Raw genomic sequence first — 6,424 nt, 5'->3', positions numbered from 1 at the left:
TAAAACCCTAGCCCGAGGATGAACAAAAACAAGAGTGCACAAGATAGTGCCATTAGGGCGATTTTGAATGAATCCTCCTGGAATCATATCACCTCTCCCTCTCCCTCTCCCTTTGTCTCTTCTCAATACTCTATCAGACGAAGATCCTATGAAAACTACCCAGTTCAAAGAACTGAGCAGAGAGCATCAAGTTTGAACTTCTCCAGTTTTACTTATTTTTTGCGTGTGTGATGTTGTCGTTTTCAACTTTTTTCTTCTATTCTGCTTCCTTATATCTATTATTGTCTTCTTTTTATCCAATCGATCAAGTGGAAAACAAGGATTGTCGTTTTTGGTGAAGAAACGAGTAGAAGCATCATCAGGTGATTCAATTTTATATACAAACGAAACCTGCTCTGTACTCGATTGTTTGCTTATTTTGATTCTCATCCTCTTCCTTCTTTAAACTAATTCCAAACTACTCGATCTATTTTAAGATTTGGAAATTTATTTGGGAGTTCTAAACCCTTATTCCCGAAAGAAAGAAAAAGCCCATAGTTTTTCAAAGTTTTTGTTGATTTTTTGCTGTTGGATTAAAGAGATTTTTGCAATAATTCGATCTGAACTTTTTTTGGGTGTTGGTTTAGCTCCCTGGTTTAGATGATTCATCTGATGAAATTGATCCAGTGTTTTGTTCCATAAATGATTCATCTGATAAAATTGATCTTCACTACAGTTTTATTCCATAAATAATCTTCACATTACCTTCACCATAACCGTGTAATGAAAAACACTAATGAGAAACAGAATACCTAACCTCTCAAACCTCGGCCTTCAGACTTTCGTCTTCATCTGATTGATTTTCTTTTGGCTATGAAGATCTATGTGCACGTTCTATTATTGGCGTTTAAGGTAAATCACTTTTCAAATTCCTGAAAGAAGGATAAGGTATACACGCCTCTTCTCCTATAAGAAATGGTGATCAATGGTCTTTATCCATTTTTCTATCTCCAATATAAGTGAAATTGGAGTTGTTTTTTTTCCGTATGCCTACCAACTGTTTGTTAAAATGCCTTGAATCCAACACTAAAATTTTCGCTTTTTATTACATTTGTGATTAGTAGGAATGATTATAGGAATAAGATTTTCAAAAGGGCTGGATCCATAGAGGCATAGAATAACATATGGATATGAACTTTTTTTACTAATACTATTGTTTCTTCTTCCCTTTTGTGCATAGATATGGACTTTTCTTTATTTTTTATATTAAATCAATGAAAGCAATGTGATATATGTATTCTTTTACATTTGTTTCTGGTAATATTGTTCTTACAGGGAGCTAAGGTGTGATCATTTAAAAGTGGGCATGGGCTTTTACTTTTTATATTAAATCAATGAAAGCAAGTAAATATGTGTTCTTTTACATTTGTTTCTGGTAACATTTTTTCTTACAGGGAGCTAAGTTGAAAGTTACTATAATATTTTCCAATTTTGGCCTTGCAGGTTAGAGAAGTAACTTTTAAAGGTGGGCATGGGCTTTTGAAGGTTTATTTCCATACTTTGTTTTAACCCACAAAAAGTCATACATTTCTTATTTACTTATCCAGAAACTGTGAGACTACATTGTGCAATATACAGATCTCTCCCAAAGATTGGGCTTTTGAAGGTTCGGAGTGTGTTGTGCATTGAGGGTTATTGATGTATTAGTGCGAGACTGATGGTATATATGGCATGAACGGTAAATTGAATGAGCTTTCTACTTCCTTTTATTATAATGTGAATGAAGTTGATAATGAAGTCAATAAAGATGATTATAAATTGATAAAGATGGTAAATTATGAATTTGGAACTTATTCCATTCAACTGCGTGTGTTGGTTGCGAATTGATCTGAAAAAAATAAATAAACAATGAAGTTCAATTATATTTACTTACAATAAACTAAGAATTTTTAAGTGAAATTTTTGAATTCAAAAATTATTTGATTTTTATTATTGAATTTCTTTTTTCTTCAACTAAATGCATGACAAACTGTGATTTCTGTAGATTTTAATTCTTCCAAATTTCAATTCCCATATCAAAAAACTTTTGTATAGATAAGATTAACACCACTCAAAAGATTAGAACAATATTGTCTTGTGATGATTGTCTTTGGTCTAAAATATAGATATTTTTATTATTTGGTTTGAAACATTCATCTTTTTTTGTGCCAAATTTTTATATTTGCTTTCTTTTACATAAAGTTTTGATTTTTGGGTTTTTGACTATAGTTAACTGGTTATAAGCTTTGTTCTGGTGTGATGGAGCTGAAGGTGTGGTTTTGATTGTGGCGGTTATTTTAGAAGGCAAAACTAATTAAACCAAAACATCAAAATGTTAATAATAAGAATAATTATAATCACACCAACAACACCTATCAGATCGATGCAAAAATTCATCATACTCATTTGAGTAATTATTTTTCTGACCATCCTTTTAATCTATTAGACTTTCATTGCTGCAGATGGATGCGAAAATGTATAATTTTCTAATGAGACTCCTACAAATCAACATGTTACCAAGTCATTTACTTTGTGTATTTTTTTTTGAACAACAACATCATATTAAACCTCTAGCCAGGAGCTAGAGAAAACAACAAATTAAGACCGGATTGGATTTTGTAACCACATCATCCAATTAATCTGAGCCTTAGAATTCCGAAACGAAAACCAACGAAAAGAATGATCCACAATAGAATCAAAAAGCCTATCTTTTCTAGGTTTATTGCTACTAAAAAGTAAAGAATTACGAAACGTTCAAAGCACCCATATGACCACCATGAACACCGACTCAACAATCGGGCGTTCCATATGAACCATCGGTCTAGAACTACCCAATCCAACACATCACGGATAGATGAAAAAACAGGAAGATCCAAATGAAGCCAATGCCTAACCCAAGTCCAAACCTGATCATCAACCGAACACTTTAGTAACAAGCGATTCACACTTTCTTGATAATTATGACACACGGGACACAGTAAGGAATCTATCACCACCCCCTTTCCACCAGTTTAACTCTTACCGGAATATGATCCAAAAGTACACGCCATAAAAATGTTAATTTTAATAGGGACAAAACGATTCCACCTAGTAGGTATACTACCCATAGGAAGCGATATATCATCAATCCAATTCCGTGCTGATTTAACAGTAAAATTACACGACGGTTCAAGCTCCCAAGACCACTTATCTGGTATATCCCCTAAGCGAATAGGATTTAAAGTCTCCACAAGATGACCATGTTGGGTCGATTCAGCCCCTCCTCTAATCCCCCAACGCCAATGAAAATTCCATCCCCCTGAATCCCAATAGTCACTTACCCGAGCATCTTGATTGATGACCAAAGCAAACAGCCTCCCGAACCGCTCGCTGAGAGGAATATCCAAGCACCAAACATCCTTCCAGAACCTCGTTTGAGTCCCATCCCCCACCACTCTATACATGGAACTAGAAGGAATACAACCAGTCTCCTGGATATGATTAATGGATCCTACAATCTTTTGCCAAACACCCCCTCCGGTTCCTATTCTCGAATCATCCAAAAAACCACCACCTTCCCCATGACAAAATTTGACAATTTAAACCCAAAGAGCTCCCTTGTCATTGAGAAACCGCACTTCCATTTATAAAGAAGACCGAGGTTAAAAGCATCCAAACTACCAACCCCAAGACCTCAATGAGCATATGAATTCAAAATCAACATCCAATTAACCCAATGAATACGATGTTGACCCTCATCTACTCCCCAAAAAAACCGAGCCCACAGAGCCTCTAGAGATTGACATACAATCGCTGGAAGACGAAACAAAGAGAAGAAGTAAATACCCAAACTCCCTAGAACCGACTTAATAAGAGTCAGACGACCTCCAATGGACAACAACTTGACCTTCTAGGAAGATAACCTCTTCTTAAAACGGTCTATAATAATCTGCCATCCTTTAAGACGAAGCATAGATTCTCCAACCGGGATACCAAGATAAACAAAGGGAAGAGTTCTAGCCGAACACCCGGTAAAAGAAGCTAAAGAAGCAATCTCCACCTAGTTAACCCCTACCCCATAAAGATTTGATTTAATAAGATTAAGGTTTAGAAGACTTTGTGTATTACGATTATAAATTTCTTGAAGCCATTATGAATTCCTACCTTCCGAGAAACAAAGCTGCAATCTGATAACGTTTTCCTGTAGATTTGGTGATTTCGGCATGGCTGGAAATGAATACTAAAAGTAAAAGTAAAATTTATTGGCATAATAAAATTTCCATTTTTATTGTATACCATTCTTACCATTATTACAAAATTAGCTTAAGTCATACTCAAGAAAAAGTGAAGAATTGAGATCTTGACTCGGTGTACATCGAATGATTGAATGTTTTTATTTCAACTGCTAGAACAAGTCTTTTTGTTTACTATAATTTAAGGTGGTAAAAATCGTTCGACGGTAGCTCGATGATCGACTGGAGTTAAAGAATTAATCGGTTTTGACAGGGATTGCTCGTGGATTTTGAAAAACAAGTGTTTCAAAATTAGAAAATAAGAAAATTTGTAATTTAAAAATACGTAAATATGAACATTTTGATATAATATTTGAAATTTGAAAATTTTGGAGTATAAAAAAGGTGATACTTTGAGTATTTTTTTTTCTTTTGTTGACCGATTAATCCCGCCAAACCAGATTAATCTCTACTTTCCATCAAACACCCTTAATGTCGGTTGGAAAACGCTAAACGATTAATTCATGATTAATCCTAATTTTTGCAACCTTGCTATAATTTGGTAGTCACTATCTTAAACTTAGGTAGTGTTGTGTATTGTGACTAACTATTATTCCATTTGAAGGTTCCGAGTGTGAAAAAAAACAGAAATTAATATGTTTTTTGAATCAACGACTATAATTTTACATAAATAAAAAAACATAAATCTATTAATTAATAATTTGTTGAAAATAATTGATTAATATATGAATTTTTATTATAAAAATTGTATTATTTTTATAACCGTGGTTCCCACTGGTTATAAATTAGTTATTTATATTTTAGTAATTTATTTTTTGTAATCAATCCGTGTAATACACGAGTTTTATACTTAGTTCAAAAATATAATACAATAATATGTCAGAGACTCTATATGATTTGGAAAGAAGAAAAACCTAAGATAGCCTAGGGCCTGCGGTGCAAACAACCTAATATATATATAAATATATATATATATATATATATATATATATATATATATATATATATATATATATATATATATATATATATATATATATATATATATATATTGAGTTTTCTAAAATTCAAAATCATTAATATTAATATCAAGGTCAATATTATCCAAAATATCGTTATTGAATAACATGGTCAAACCATTTGATCTTTCATAGTTTTTAATAACTTTGATTTTTTTTTTTTAAAAAAAAAAAACATGTTTTTGTTGATGTTATAGTAAATATAGAGTTAATAAAATTCGATATGCAACTAAAGTATTTGAATAACAGTTGTATTCTTTAACACACTCAAAGATTTTAAATGCAGAGATAAACATACTTGATAAAATAATTTAACACTTTGACTTCCAAAACAAATCATAGTTATTTCTAAAAAAATTTATACAAAATTTTTACAACTTTTTTTAAGCTCAATGTAATTTAAGGATTTTCATTTTTTAATCATACAAAATATAACATCCGAATAACATGTATTATTATTTAGCTCTTAACTTTATTAAAAGTTTCACATTTGGTCACTTATGGAAAAGCTTCGTATTTTGGCCGTATGCTGGATGTACTTGAGAGTACACGTAACGTATTCTAGTAATGCGGGGTCATGGATGTTCTGCTAATACGTTGGGCGTACGTATGGTACGTTGGCCGTACTAGCCCAATCGATAAATCTTAATTTTAAGGGTTGCTCGCTATTTAAACAACCTTATACCTCCCTTAGACTATCCTTATTAGCCACCATTCCCTCCTTAAACCCTAATCCCGAGTCTAAGTTGTTTGTGTGACTTTGGGAGCTTATTAAGTGATTTTGGTGCATATTGTTGAAGAAAGAGTTGTTGCTTGCAAGCTTGTAGATCCAGAAACGTTTCCTCATTCATCTTTTTCAGGTATAAAGTTTGTACCTTGATAAGTTTCATTGTTGATCTCCATGGATGACTTTTATGAGCTTTTTGTATGAGTTTGGAGCACACCAGAAAATATTTTTTGTCCTTTCATGTATTTTAGGACTTATAGATTCTTAAAAATGGTTGCTTGATCATTTTTTATGGCCCATTCATGAGTAAAGTGTCTCAAAGTGTGATGAAAGTTGACAACTTTATGGATTAAGACTCTCTAGGATGGTCAGATCCGAGGTTGAGTTGGATGTCTTAGCCATAAAAATTGGTGAAGCTGAATCAGATG

General features: G+C 32.6%; 1 long non-coding RNA gene across 2 annotated transcripts in view; it reads left to right on the top strand.

The window, feature by feature from the left end:
* Positions 1-1,814, top strand: part of LOC145102920 (uncharacterized) — a 2,021-nt gene extending 207 nt beyond the window's left edge. The window contains exons 1-3 of one of the 2 annotated variants that reach the window (XR_013706307.1): positions 1-891; positions 1,315-1,383; positions 1,483-1,814. The exon at positions 1-891 is cut by the window's left edge and continues 207 nt beyond it. This is a non-coding gene — a long non-coding RNA (uncharacterized LOC145102920). Of the gene's footprint in view, positions 892-1,314 lie in introns of both variants that reach the window. The other variant, XR_013706306.1, reaches the window with a different exon arrangement.
* Positions 1,815-6,424: the final 4,610 nt, after the last annotated feature.

The sequence above is a fragment of the Lactuca serriola genome, chromosome 4 (genome assembly GCF_051521515.1).
Source record: "Lactuca serriola cultivar US96UC23 chromosome 4, Lser_US96UC23_V15, whole genome shotgun sequence".
Lineage (NCBI taxonomy): Eukaryota > Viridiplantae > Streptophyta > Magnoliopsida > Asterales > Asteraceae > Lactuca > Lactuca serriola.
Note: the sequence above shows the minus strand (reverse complement) of the source record. Positions and strands in the feature narration are given on the sequence as shown.